Source organism: Acipenser ruthenus, chromosome 2, assembly GCF_902713425.1.
Source record: "Acipenser ruthenus chromosome 2, fAciRut3.2 maternal haplotype, whole genome shotgun sequence".
NCBI classification, from domain to species: Eukaryota; Metazoa; Chordata; class Actinopteri; order Acipenseriformes; family Acipenseridae; genus Acipenser; species Acipenser ruthenus.
The window spans coordinates 103,965,161-103,981,116 of NC_081190.1; the positions used below are offsets into that span (position 1 = coordinate 103,965,161).

The 15,956-nt window shown below is 39.0% G+C and overlaps 1 pseudogene; it reads left to right on the forward strand.

Annotated features, from left to right (window-relative positions):
* Window positions 1–23: 23 nt before the first annotated feature.
* LOC117408706 (peroxisomal acyl-coenzyme A oxidase 3-like) overlaps window positions 24–15,956 on the forward strand; it is a 29,739-nt pseudogene continuing 13,806 nt past the window's right edge.

The window sequence follows — 15,956 nt, forward strand, 5'->3', positions numbered from 1 at the left end:
CCTTCAACTTCTGAGGTTAACGCATGAAAGTTAGAACCGTGGATCGGGGATTTAATTAAACACACACACACACACACACACACACACACACACACACACACAGAAAATAACATCTGTAGCATCCGTTATTTCTGATTTTACTCTGTCATCATTATAAATGTACGTAAAATAAAGTAAGAGTTATTACCAGTTTGCTTTCTTTTTCTTTCCTGGGAGGGATAAACTGACTGCGCAGCGCATGCAAGTGTACCGTAATGAGTATAAGAGCAGCGCTTTAAAAATTGTTAACAGTGAAGAAAGCACCTTTACTATGTTGTATATCCCATTGTTTTACACTGTTTCAATATTTTTAACTGAACAGCAACTGTGTCAGCTGGGAAAGTTAGGTATTTAAATAGTGACACAGCAAATGTGTCAATTAGTACAGGTGCTTATATGGAGACATAGACTCTGTGTCAATGAGTACAGGTGCTTATATGGTGACACAGCCTCTGTGTCAATGAGTACAGGTGCTTATATGGTGACACAGCCCCTATGTCAATGAGTACAGGTCATGTTATGGTGACACAGCTACATATGCTTGCTAGAAATAAACTTAGATTTAAGACCTTTTTTGTTCTTACATCTACACTACCTGCCGAGGTCGAGTTCTCCATACCTAAGTTCTTGAAAAGTGGAGCTAAGCAGAGCCCAGTCTTCTGCAACGACAAAGGAATTAGCTTGATATATCTCTTTGAGCTAGAGACCAGGGGGATCTGTATTTGCTCCCAAACATATTGATAAATTGTGTCGACATTAAACTTTAATTGGACGCTATGCAAAAACAGTAATATTCTCTTTCCAGCGGCATCCTTGAGGTAAAACAGTCTTTAGGTTTGAATGTATTTTCTTAGAGCTTCTCTAGAAAAAGTCTAAGTTCCCTAACAGAGAGCAATTTTTTTATAAGAGATTTAAACCTGAACAGCGGTTTTTAACCCGTAGGGAAGAAGGCAGGTAATCCAACACATGCAATCACACAAGGGATTACTAACATTTAATCAAAAGCACATTGTTTGTCCCAGTGTCACTCATGGTAGGTCCATGCCCTTACAGGACATGGCTTCCTATTACCAAGTTCTCAAATAACTGGTCAACTGCAAAGAAAGGCACATTTTTTTAGACATGCCCAGTCTTTCAAAAAACATAGTTACCTTTTAATTAAAAACACATTATCTTTCAAAAGAACATATCTTTTGACAAATATATTGTTATTTATTGAGAATGTTAGTAAATTTTTCGGAAGATATTCCCTATCTTCACATACTAAATATATGTCAGTGCATTTTATTCTTGAAAAGTAAACAATTTTCTTTATAACATCATAGTTTTATTAAAGGCAAATTTGTTTTTGTTGATGAATCCAATAGTATTTTTGGCCTCCCAAATGTACAAAGTTTTTAAACTTAGTTTACAAAGGTATTTTTGATTTTAATGAGTTTCAACTCTATATCCATGGCTCAATACTAAATTGTTTTCAGGACCAGTTCATCAACACAATTGACATTTTCCACCGGAGGGCGCTGGTACTCTATATCTGAATGTTTTTCAATAGAATTGTAAATTACCCTTTGAAGTAGCTGTATGTCTGCCAGATAATCATTTTAGCTGTCAGCATTTGAATATGAATGACCCATTAGCCCCCACAGAGTCTGCATGAGAAACAGTCTTTGTGTTGTCTGTAGGTCAGAGATCCAAAGTCACTTCTTCCCATGCCAGTGGTGATGGTTGGAGATATGGGCAAAAAACTTGGGCAGAATGTCCTGGATAATGGGTAAGAATACAAGCTTCAGGTCATATCTAGTCTAAGAAATCACCTTCTCCCAAGTACAGTAGATACAGTAAAGTAGTATTAATAACAGTGAGGGAAACAATCATATAATGCTGATCCCGGTAGCTGGTGTCATGTGATTTAAAAAAAGAGGGTTTTTGTTGCATGATAGATTCATTTTGTCTCTCCAAGGAATTATGTGGACATCATAATGCAAATAGAAAACCTTGTAGTGCTGTGCTAGTTAGAGTGGCAATGGAGATGCTGCAGGCCGATGGATAGCATCAGGGCAACACCAAAATATACCTAATGAAGAATTACAGATAACATACAGTAGACTGTCATTAATCAGAATTTACCTATAATACAAACCACTCAATCATGTTGAAATGCGGCTGTAAAAACTAGATTTCAATATCATAATTGTATGAAGAAATTGTAAAGCATTTACCACTGTCTGTTTTATCTTTTTGATCCTCGCCCAACATTTTATTCATCAGTATTAAATTATGGTACAGATTATGATCAGTGCACAAAAGTATAGATTTCTGAAAAACCTTTAGATTTATTTAGTCTGTTTTTAGAAATTACCTCGTGTTTGTACAATCTGTTTCTTTAAATACCCACTTACACCTGAAGAAGAAACATCTGAAGTCTCAGAAGTAACGTAACTTTACAGATTTAGTTTGCACCCACCAACGGTAATTTCATATGCATCTGTATTCACAGTGATAGAATACAGTAGATGAAAATGATTGAACTTTCCTTTGCTTATTCATGCAAATAATTGCATAACTAAGCTTGTGCCATCTTAACAATCACAGAGGAAAGGCTGCTCACGCATAAATCAAGCAGACATTTCACAACCATCTGTTGTTTAAACAACACTTCCAGTTTACTTTTGAGTTCTCTCGCATGCTTTCTGCTGTGGTTCTGTCTGCAGCACACTTCAGTGTACTCCGGTCTCTTTTGCCTTCTATTTTTTAATACTATCCTCTTAATTTGCATGTACCATCATTAGTAGCTGCACTAGAACACATCATTTTGATTCTGGTGCTACATGTTTAGAATATCTCCTCCCTCAAGCACTATTTTATTTCATTTTCTGACTAACTGTATGCCAACATTGATGGAATTATATCAAATGAAGTACACAATATTTCCACTAGATGGCATTCCACGCCTAGAATAAAAAAAAACCTCCCTATAAAAATATGAAACAGTGAATTAGTATTGCTATGCTTAAAAATGGCTGACCATTACAAAAACAATAATGTAATAAAGATGTAACTATTTTAAATATAAAATAAATATTAAAGCATCATTTCCAAATATTCCCTGAACATTCAAGTACAGCAGAACCTCAGAGTTACGAACATCTTGAGAATGGACGTTGTTCGTAAGTCTGAAATGTTCGTCACTCTGAAAACTGAAATGTCAATGGTTTTATTAAATGTGGACACTTGCTATCGACATCCTCAATCTGGCAAATAATACAAGGATACAGAACAGTAATACAATACTCATATTGTTAGGGTTCTAGAGTCTCTAAAACGGTACTATAAATGGGGGGGAAAAAGCTACATTTAAGTTACCATTGAAATTGTAACTGTAGCAAAAACACAGATTTAAACGTCCATGAAAACCTGGTTTAACGTTGTGCTTGTTTTAAACAAAATGCATTCGTGCAGCTTGCCTCCTTGGCTTGAAAAAAAACGGTGCTTTGTTTAAAACTAAAATGTTCCTATAAAAATTCCTGTACTTGCTTTGAAATCTGCCTCACCTTTCTAGATACATTTGATGGTACAGTAATTTTGCTTTCTCCGTGACCAGCATGCCGCTTATAGGAGCGCCTATGTGGTTGCATTGCACTCATGGTTAAGTGATTGCATTCTTCCTGTTTTCAGTAGACTGGTCAGTTCGTAAGTTTGGTGTTCATAACTCGGGTGTTCTACTGTACATGCAAATGGGTTCACAACTACTGCCTTAATGGGAGTAGGTCATGTTGCTACAAAATACATTGATACTGGATATTCAGAAGTAATGAGAAAGAAGTCCCTGTTAAGCTATCAGATTTTGCTGTGTGATGTGTTAGTGTACAATGGAACTAAACCATTCGAAGAAGTTATTGCAACGATGGACACAAAAAGAGCCTACGACAATGTATACTTGAACTTCCAAAAAGCCTCATGAAAGGCAAATCTTCAAGCTGACCGTGGGAATAGAAGGTCACACAACTGGTTCAAACACAGGAAGCAGGGAGTAAGAGGGGAAACCTCTAGGGGTGCCGCAGGGCTCCGTCCTTGGACCACTCATGTTTCTTATCTACATTATCCACTTATAATTGGTAAATCTGTCAAATTTGCAGACAACAAAAAACTTGGGGGAGTGGCTGACACATTTACAGCCACCCAGGAAATCCAAAAAGATCTAGACCACATACAGAACGGGGCAGAAATGTGGCAAATTAAATACGGTGTCAACAAATGTAAAGAGTTACATGCCAGTCACACAAATGTAGGATCCAAATACCAAACGAGGATGGGGGGGGGGGGGGGGGGGGGAGAGAATTGTAACAGGCACACCAAGAGAAAGATCTCAGTGTTGTAACAGAATCCCCACTGTCAGCAACCATGTGTGTGGAAGCAATCAGAAAGGCAAACAGAATGCTTGGGTATATATATATATCCTAAAGTGTACAAATCCAGAGAGGTCATGATGAGGTGTCATAAAGCACTGATGCATATCTGTATGAACATCACTATCTGGTTGACTTATTTATTCCTTTGTGCTGCTGTGGCATAGTGAGTAATTCTAACTAAAACCCTAATAGGTGCTCCTCTATTGAATTTTGAAAGGTGTCACTCTCGTCAAAAAAGATTAAAATCATTGCTGTAATCAATTTCCAATTGTGCACTCATGGAAGTACTGGCTTTAAGGGGTTTCTTGTTAACATATTTTCACAAAAGAGAAAAATACAAATTCTGTAATTAAACCATGACAACAGAGGGTAGTGCAGTGTCAGTGTGTGGTTTTTTATGTCAAAAGGTCTTAACAAAGGCGTTAAAGCATATTGCCTTTTAGCTACAGAATTATTCTGGTTCAAAATGTTTAACAGACTATCACACATTTATTTAGAAGTTTATACAAATTATGTTGCGTAACATGACTATACTCCACTCTTTTCCTTTCTCAGGGAAGAGATAATGTGAAATGTTCCATGTCAGTTAGAAAGTGTTCAAGGCTTCCGTGTCTCCTGTATTATTCCAGAGTTCTGCAGATCATTTGATGTCTGGCTCTTGTTTGCACACTGTCTTTGCTCAGCGTGGTTCTGTCTAGCAGAACTCTGTGCAGCCAGGCTGCGTTTCTGACAGGCTTGCCTCCACTAAACATAAACGGCCAGCAGTTAACAACTGAAGGCACATGATGTTATGATTCAGAGTTTAAGACAAACAAGGCCTCTGTTGTCATTTCTCAGTTTTGTGGTTTTGAAGGATATTTATTTATTTATTTATTTATTTATTTATTTATTTATTTATTTATTTATTTCTTAGCAGATGCCCTTATCCAGGGCGACTTACAATTGTTACAAGATATTACATTATTTTTCTTACATACAATTACATTATTTTTTACACATTATTTATACATACAATTACCCATTTATACAGTTGGGTTGTTACTGGAGCAATCTAGGTAAAGTACCTTGCTCAAGGGTACATACTGCAGTTTCAACTACAGTGACCCTAGATTAGAGTAATAGTTTTGGTAATAGTAATCGTGCAATATTGATAATAAATTCCATATCGCGATATCGTGGAATTAAAAAACTGAAATTCACATACGCTTGCAGAGACATAGTTTTTTTTATTGCTGATACTGCTAAAAATACAAACATATAATCAGGTTTATTTTATATTAATATACAACAAACCCTATACATACTAATCATGGTAAGTCTCATAGGCAACCACACACTAAAGTAATATTTAACCATTTTATTCCATTGATTGACGTTTACGTACCAAATGCTATTTGCATGCTGCATAAGCACTACTGGCCATCCGTTTTGCATTATTTTGAGATAAGCGCATGTGTCAGCGGTTCATTACTCACGCTATTATTAATGTATTTTAAAAATGTGAACTTTCGGTATATAAATGAGATGTAATTTTAAAAAATCTAAACACATCTCAAAATAATGCAAAATTCGTCATGACACCTTACTTAATACTTTTCGAGGTGTTGTGAGTCAGCATTTACACGCAGAGCATCTAAAGATTAAATTACTTCCGGACTGGCTAGAAGGTCTGTGTGCAGTGAAGTATAGAGATATTTCGGTTTTGAGTTGGCTGATGGCTCGCTAGCAATGCAAATTAGGAATATGATGTTCAGAAGGCAAACTGTAGAGATATTTGTATTGTTCCTTCAAGCGTTTTCTTTTGTTTTCATTCACAGGTTTACTGTGTTTCATAATGTTCAAATACCTCTAGAAAACCTGCTGAACAAAACGGGAGATGTCACACCTGAAGGACATTATGTCACACCTTTCAAGGTAATGGAACTTTAGTTGTTGCATTAGATTGAAGTCAGTTAATATAAGTTAAGTCTTTTTTTGTGGCTGGGAATTTTTGTGTGAAAATATAATTCTAAAAGACTTCTATTGATCTGATAATGGGTTTTATTCAGGTTTTATCTGTAGTCAGGATGTGAGTGGTTGTGGGAAGAAGTTGAAGAAGCAGGGAATATGTGATGTGATATCTAAAGGGTTCAAAACGATTGTGTGGTGTTGTGAGTGCTGTGCGTTATCATGTTGTGTTCTGAGCACAGCACATTTGGCACATTTTGGTGAGAACTGCTTGAGATGCATTTCTCAAAAGATAGTTAGGACACTGTTTTGTCTAGTTTGAGTTGAGTTCTAGAAAGTTCTGTAATCATGACGTGTTAATTTGCCTATTTGTTGCTATGCTAAACAAGTATAAATATTGTGCTACCTTGTCAATCATTGAGAGAGAGTGTGTTCCTGTAACCGCTGCTGTTCTTCCCTTGCGCGCATTGTATTAAAGCTTCTTGAAACTGCTATTCGAGTGGAGTCATCAGTCATTTCATATATGAGCGGGATTTTACCGACTACAAAGTGAATGTCCAAACAGAGGTAAATTGCACAAAAACATCTATGTTTTATTAAGGCAAAGTACCATCAATGGTATGGGGGTTAACACAGCAGGTTACAGTCCCAAAGTAATAATAAAATAATACACAATGGTAATCCAGCCTGCAGGAAAGTGTGCTCCAGTGGTGGGGTGCAGGGTGCTTACAGTGCTGTGAAAGTGTGCTCCAGTGGTGGGGTGCAGGGTGCTTACAGTGCTGTGAAAGTGTGCTCCAGTGGTGGGGTGCAGGGTGCTTACAGTGCTGTGAAAGTGTGCTCCAGTGGTGGGGTGCAGGGTGCTTATAGTGCTGTGAAAGTGTGCTCCAGTGGTGGGGTGCAGGGTGCTTATAGTGCTGTGAAAGTGTGCTCCAGTGGTGGGGTGCAGGGTGCTTATAGTGCTGTGAAAGTGTGCTCCAGTGGTGGTGTGCAGGGTGCTTACAGTGCTGTGGCAGTGCCGGTGCTCTGGGTGCTGTGCTGGCTGTGTAGCTTCAGCTCCCGTTGTCTCCGTCTGTCAAAACAAAAACAAAACACACAGCGGTCCGGCTGCATTAACATCAGCATAAGGGGCCGTACTCATGTAACTGCGTCCTCATTGTACTGCAAATCTCCTCCCTGTAATCTGTCCAATCACCGCCCGTACCACAGCTGAGCAATGGAGTTGTTCCTCAGTCATACAGCTCCGCTCTTTACCCAAGATGGACGACTTCTGGTTTCATCCCACCATTGAGTTGACCCATCTCGAAGAAGGCGTACCACCAACCTTACCCAGCTCCCTTCCAGGTCGAGAGGTAGACTTGCAGCTCAGATTCCTTCTGTCCTTGTCACACTGACCAAATACACTATGGAGCAGGAGGAGCCAACAGAGTTGAAAGATCATAGTCTTACATTTTTTGGAACTAGAAAAATAAAATCCAGTAGGCATTTAGAATTTCACCGCAGCATTTTATATAGGTCAAAATGTATAGCTGCAGAATGCTGTTTGACTACTGTAACTGTACTTTATACCCTTTTCACAGTCTAGCATTTCGTTCTATACTGCTATACGAAATATAAATATAAAATGTCTTTCTCTTTTTTTTTTAAATGAAGGACCCCAATAAGAGATTTGGTGCCTCACTTGGTGATTTGTTAGGTGGCAGAGTACCTATTACTAGAATGGGAGTCATAAACCTCAAACTTGCCATGACAATAGAGATTCGCTATTCAGCAACACGACGGCAGTTTGGACCTAAGGAAAACGAAGAGATACCAGTACTGGAATATCAAATGCAGGCACTGATGGGAAATAGCTTGGTTGTTAGGTTCTAGGTTGTAAGTCCATTTAGTTCTGTATTAGTCAGGAACTTTAATAATGTTTTTAAAAAATTGTTTATTTTAAGTCTTAATTAACTAATTGGATTTTATTCTTACTGCCACACAACTTGTCTTATTTGAACTGATACTCCAAGGTTTTTCACTAAAGCATAATTCTTTTTTTGCTTTACTTACTTCATTCTGATAAATTCATTAGTCCAATGACATCCGTACATAGACCATTGCTCTTGTTCTTTATTTAACTTATTTCCATTCTGTTTTAGCAATGGCGTCTTGTTCCCTATTTGGCTGCAGTGTTAGCCTTGGACCATTTTTCAAAAACTCTCTTTGTTGAGTTTCAAATCGGCCTAATGATGAAGGACAAGACAGGTAAAGTAACTGTACAGTTATAGTATTTTGAATTGTAAAAGGACACCTGTTTAATTTCAAAGTGTTTATGTGCAATGCTGAAAATCAACAGAATGTCTTGTATCAGTTTTATGTTGCAGACAGCTCACCATTTGTCTGTTTTACATTTGGTTCACTGGAACTGGCAATAAGGAGATATAGTAACAAGTATTGTGTAGCAGCTTTTAGTGTTTTTTGAATTTTGACTGGGGATGTATACATGCAACCTACTTTTGACTTAGCAATTTGAATATGTATGATTTAACACTTTGCGGTCCTATGTCGGACCAGTAAAACACAGGTCTCTAGTCGTTTTTTCTGCGGAAAAAGCTGCGAAAACCATTCAATGGCCGAGTGAGACCGATAGGAGCTGAAAGAAGCCAAAGTTTTTAAAAAAAGAGGTGGATCTCAGCAATACACATAGCCCCGGCACCACAGAAATAACACGGCCATAAACAAAAAGAATAGCTGCAGAGCTTTTTGAGATGTTATAGTAATAAAATAATGACTTGGATCGCATTATTCAGGAGTTTGGTGATAAAACGAGTGATCAGGAGATGATTTATCAGTATGCACGACTATGAAGAGGTACAGTGCCTTGCGAAAGTATTCGGCCCCCTTGAACTTTGCGACCTTTTGCCACATTTCAGGCTTCAAACATAAAGATATGAAACTGTAATTTTTTGTGAAGAATCAACAACAAGTGGGACACAATCATGAAGTGGAACGAAATTTATTGGATATTTCAAACTTTTTTAACAAATAAAAAACTGAAAAATTGGGCGTGCAAAATTATTCAGCCCCTTTACTTTCAGTGCAGCAAACTCTCTCCAGAAGTTCAGTGAGGATCTCTGAATGATCCAATGTTGACCTAAATGACTAATGATGATAAATAGAATCCACCTGTGTGTAATCAAGTCTCCGTATAAATGCACCTGCACTGTGATAGTCTCAGAGGTCCGTTTAAAGCGCAGAGAGCATCATGAAGAACAAGGAACACACCAGGCAGGTCCGAGATACTGTTGTGGAGAAGTTTAAAGCCGGATTTGGATACAAAAAGATTTCCCAAGCTTTATACATCCCAAGGAGCACTGTGCAAGCGATAATATTGAAATGGAAGGAGTATCAGACCACTGCAAATCTACCAAGACCTGGCCGTCCCTCTAAACTTTCAGCTCATACAAGGAGAAGACTGATCAGAGATGCAGCCAAGAGGCCCATGATCACTCTGGATGAACTGCAGAGATCTACAGCTGAGGTGGGAGACTCTGTCCATAGGACAACAATCAGTCGTATACTGCACAAATCTGGCCTTTATGGAAGAGTGGCAAGAAGAAAGCCATTTCTTAAAGATATCCATAAAAAGTGTCGTTTACAGTTTGCCACAAGCCACCTGGGAGACACACCAAACATGTGGAAGAAGGTGCTCTGGTCAGATGAAACCAAAATCGAACTTTTTGGCAACAATGCAAAACGTTATGTTTGGCGTAAAAGCAACACAGCTCATCACCCTGAACACACCATCCCCACTGTCAAACATGGTGGTGGCAGCATCATGGTTTGGGCCTGCTTTTCTTCAGCAGGGACAGGGAAGATGGTTAAAATTGATGGGAAGATGGATGGAGCCAAATACAGGACCATTCTGGAAGAAAACCTGATGGAGTCTGCAAAAGACCTGAGACTGGGACGGAGATTTGTCTTCCAACAAGACAATGATCCAAAACATAAAGCAAAATCTACAATGGAATGGTTCACAAATAAACATATCCAGGTGTTAGAATGGCCAAGTCAAAGTCCAGACCTGAATCCAATCGAGAATCTGTGGAAAGAACTGAAAACTGCTGTTCACAAATGCTCTCCATCCAACCTCACTGAGCTCGAGCTGTTTTGCAAGGAGGAATGGGCAAAAATTTCAGTCTCTTGATGTGCAAAACTGATAGAGACATACCCCAAGCGACTTACAGCTGTAATCGCAGCAAAAGGTGGCGCTACAAAGTATTAACTTAAGGGGGCTGAATAATTTTGCACGCCCAATTTTTCAGTTTTTTATTTGTTAAAAAAGTTTGAAATATCCAATGAATTTCGTTCCACTTCATGATTGTGTCCCACTTGTTGTTGATTCTTCACAAAAAATTACAGTTTCATATCTTTATGTTTGAAGCCTGAAATGTGGCAAAAGGTCGCAAAGTTCAAGGGGGCCGAATACTTTCGCAAGGCACTGTATGTGAAAAATACAGCGAACAAGGGGTGGGGCTGGAGATGCAGTACTGAGTGTCCTGTTGATATGCAATAACTTTTAAACCTGTTTGCTGTAAATAAAATTACTTTTAAACGGTGCATCTAAAATAAACTGCGCTCAATAAATGGAACACAAAGGGTTAGCCTAACATTTTCTATGCCTCTATTTTTATTCATTTTCCATTTTTCTCCCAATTTTGGCTCACCGCTGCAACCCTTGGGAGAGTCGAAGACGAGCACTCGCGTCCTCCGTGTACAGACCGGCCTACCGGCACCTGGCTAACTACGGGACTCGCTGGTGTGCGGTGAGCCAAGGACTCCCCAACTAACCTAACCCCTACCCTGCCTGGGCTACGCTTGGCCAATTGTGTGCCGCCCACTGGGAACTTCCGTCCACAGTCGGCAGTGGCATAGCTTGGATCGAACCGCCGATCTCCAAGCTATAGGGCGCATCCTCCAGATGCACCACTCGGGAGCCCCCATCATTTTCTATTCTTATAACTCTTTGCTTCTATTATGATGCAGTCAGAACTTGGCTGAGAGATCCACGCCATATCTTGTGCCAGCAAACCGTTGGGTTCGTGGACAGCTCAGCGGGGTATTCAAGAGTGCAGGGAAGCCTGCGGAGGACATGGTTACTTGGCCAGTAAGTAGATTAGCAATTGACTCGGTCACTAACTTTATCCTTTATCCTGGTATGTGTTTGTAATACCTTTTTTTGAGATTGAAACATTGATCAGATATACTGCAATTTTTCACTTGAAAAGGTATAGAATTATAAACACTGACATCTGAATAGATTCTCCTTTACCATTAAACTGCTGCCATTTGATCTGCATTTTTGGGGACCATAGGATTTATGTTGCACCCAGAGACAAGACAGACATTGCTTATAGCATGGCACAGATATTAAGCATTTAGAATACCCACATCATGATTGGATAACCGGCATTCTATCACTTTCATCCGACAGCTCACTTAGAAAACCTGTAATCAATAAAAAGTTTGCTGTGAACTAGGAAAAAATGCCATAATTGTCAACCACAAAACCCAGCCAAATGATTCAGCCCGGACTGCTCAACAATTAGTATTGTTTTTATTTATTTTTTTCCACCAGACTGTGGTATGGCTAGACAGCTAATGTATGGTTTATTACTTGGGGAATAGCAGATCTATTAAAACCACGTCTGCTATATATTAGTCCAGAAACTTCATTTCAAGCTAAAAGTGGCCTGCTGCCTTTTGTTTATGTATTTAATTTTATATTCATTGATTTAATTTTTGTTTTTATATTTTTCAGTGAATCGGCTTGGTGACATTTGAAATGACAGTGACCCTAACTGTACATATGAAGGAGATAATAATGTACTTCTGCAGCAAACCAGCAACTACCTTCTCAGCTGGGTGAATGCAAAACACCAAGGTATGTTATCCTATCACCCTTTGAGGAATTTGCTCATGCACCATCAGCAAATGCAGCTCATGCACCATCAGCAAACACATTTTATATGTGGCAAATGGTTTCTTTCAAAATGTTTGGCATTAATACTCAAAAGCTAATGCATTAGCTTGAGTTAAAATCTGTTTTAGGGTTCAAATCAAATGAGTTTGGTGGTCTCAACAGCAGTCCACTTCACTATCCATTTAGAGCAGCGGTGTCAAACATACGGCCTGTCCATTAGTTTCTAAAATTGCATTGATATACTGTATCATTTTGGAATTCTTCTTTAAGACAACCCCTTTAATATAACACATGTATTCAATATGTGCAGTCTGCATTGTATGAGTGACATTCCCATTAAGCCAATCACAGCTCACAGAGTTAGTCAAATAGCCAATCAAATGGCGCACATGAGGCTTGTTTGAACTATTTATGGCAGCAAGGCAATGTCTGATTTGCGTGCAACAGTTGCAGTTATGAAAGATTCTAACATACAACGGCACTAGGACACGCTGCACAAAGCAATGTAGTCTGAATTTACTGGAAAGTCACAAAGATGAAAAAAGCTATGGTCTCAACAAAAGGTTTTTCTGAAAATAGAAGAAAAAATGAAACTGCTGTCGAGGCCAGTTTTATTGTTAGCAAAGAGATTGCATGTGCTGCCAAACCTTTTTCAGATTGTGAATTTGTTAAAAGGTGCATGCTTAAAACAGCTGATGTAGTATGCCCTGAAAAAAGAGAATTTTTCTAACGTCAGTCTGTCTCGTAACACGGTTGCTAAGCGCATTACCAAAGTGGCAGGTAATATTAACTTTTATGTTATTGAAGAGCTTTTACGTTTAAGCATGAACAACACGAGCTCCCGAGTAGCGCATCCAGTAAAAGACCGAGGACGGGAGCTCCCAGGGGGCGGCGCTCAATTGGCCGAGCGTCGCCCGGGGGGAGGTCGGCCATGGTGTCCCGGCTCACAGCGCACCAGTGACCCCTGTAGTCTGGCCGGGCGCTTGCGGGCTTGCCTGTAAACTGCCCAGGAGCTGCGTTGTCCTCCGACGCTGTAGCTCTCGGGTGGTGAGTCCGCAGTGTGAAAAAAAACGGTCGGCTGACGGCACACACTTCGGAGGACAGTGTGTGTTCGTCTTCGCCCTCCTGAGTCAGCGCAGGGGTGCTAGCGGTGAGCTGAGCATAATAAAATAATTGGCTATTTCAAATTAATAAAAATAATTGGCAACGACTACATTTATAAAAAAAAAAAAAGAAAAAGCATGAACACCACAACCACAGGAAAGCATTTTTTTTTAACTTCAAGAAGCCATGGAAAGTGCAGAATTACCATAGAAGAAACTAACTGGGATTACAACAGATGGTGCACCATATACGACTGACTTTAAATAAGTCAATAATTTAGTGCTGAAATCTGATCTCGCACATTTGTGGCTCAGAAAAAGTAACAACTGATTGAGCTCATTCCAAGAAACATACTTCAGTCTGTGCCATGCAAGCCCATGCCATGCAGCTTTCACCACTTCATCATCATGTCAAACAATCTATTTGAATTGGTCTCTGTGGGAGGGTGTGTGGGTGGTTCACTGATTATATTGGAGTCACAAATGTCTTTGAGACGCCACACAGGCGCACAGGTTTTTTTATTTTTATTTACAAGGTGGTCTTTTATTTGAAACTCTCAAGGTTGCTACCAACAATAGTATCACCCTGAGGTACTGTACATGTATAAATAATAGTTCATAATCAAAAGGAGAAATAAAAAAAGGAAAACACTTTAAATAAAACTACAAAGAAAAGAGCTGCTTTAAGCAGGGCCTCACAGCCTCCGCTATCCTGCGAGGCACGATGTACAAGGACACTGTTCTGTTCCCTCAGTATACTTTCATCGGGTTGCCCAGACCCCCCTGAGCTAAAATAAATAACGTCCCAGGGACTTTATCAGTATGGTTATGTGAACAAAATCAAATCGAATGGCTGTCTTCTTCAGCCGTCTCTATTGCCTTTTATTATGCTCAACTGTCACCTGCTGCTGTGTGAGGCACCGGTAGTTTCTTTATGTTTCTTTGTCCGTAGACTTTCTCTCTGTGTTTCTTCAAGTTCTCTGTGTTTAAGCCAGAGCTTCCACTGGATGGTATCCTGCTAGGGGCAACCCCAGAAATAGGAGAGCATAATTGTTATGAGGTCGACCGTACCCCCCAAGACCCGCCCCTCAGCCAATCAGAGGTCTGAGCAACACACTCTCACTCAACCTCTTTGTGTCAATGCCATGACTGACAGGCGGGTCAAAACAGGGCTTATCTATATATCTAATATAATTTTTTTTTTAAATATCATTACCTGTATGATCATGAATTGATTCAGAGTTTGTATCTGTTTGGTAATGACTACCCTTTTACTCAGTTGAGTACTTGGTGGTCATTTAAATTATCTAAAATGAAAACAACAACATTTATTGCATACCTACCCTTCCTGCTGTGGTATATTTATGTGATTGGTACCACATGCTTTATAGAAATCAAAAACATGAGTTGCTTGCCCAAGATAATTATAAATACATAAAATTAGGACCGAAAAGGTTCAAATCACAACTCCAAGTGCAGAAGGGGGATTATGTTTACCCATCAGATGTTACATTAATTGTATTGGACAAGTTCCAAATTAAAAAAAAAAAAAAAACTGTCTTTATTAAATAATTTATATTCCGATGTGTTTGTTAATTATTTCAAATATTTGTGTCTGTGGGGCTGCCGCCTCATATAACTTACACGTTTCCCCCCAAAGGTGTACTGTTAAGACTTTAATTAGGTTAACAATCTTTTATAAGGATCACCTGTACCTTCAAATTGATGTAAGCATTTGTTAATGATGAGAGAGAGAGAGAGAGAGAGAGAGAGAGAGAGAGAGAGAGAGAGAGAGAGAGAGAGAGAGAGAGAGAGAGTTTCAGTGGATAAAATATTTGGTCCAAGGTTTTTTAATTGCCTACATGACCATCCGACTTGTACTGTATGTACATGATTCATTAAGGTCATTGTCTTATTGTTTGTTACACAACTTTCATGTTTTTAATTCCATAAAAAACACAATTCTTTTTAAAAATAATATTTAGCACTATTCATGGTACAATTCATAGAATTCCCCACACAACCTCAGATGTATTATATACAGTACACATTTTGTTACTTACCTAAATGTTGCTGAAGCTGACACCCTGGGATCCTTCAAGCTGCATGATGAGATTCTGGGATCAATAAGCTACTAACAACCAAACGAGCAAGATGGGCTGAATGGCCTCTCGTTTATAAACTTTCTTATGTTCTTATGTAGACAAATGCAATTGTAAACATGTGCTCTAGAGACAGCCTCACAATCTAGTCTGGCCAGTGTGGCATGATATACTGGTACTATTAATAATATTATACACAAAGTAAAGGACATCTACTATTTAGGGACATCTTTCTGCCCAGAAAGCAATTACGATGAAAAAACTAAATATACCAGTATATTACAAACGCATTACTATGGGGTTAGGATTTTTTGGAATGTGTTTTGGTTATTTTTCTCCCCCTTACTGTTAGGTCCATAAATGTGGTTTGTGCAGGGCCGGATACTTTTTTCTG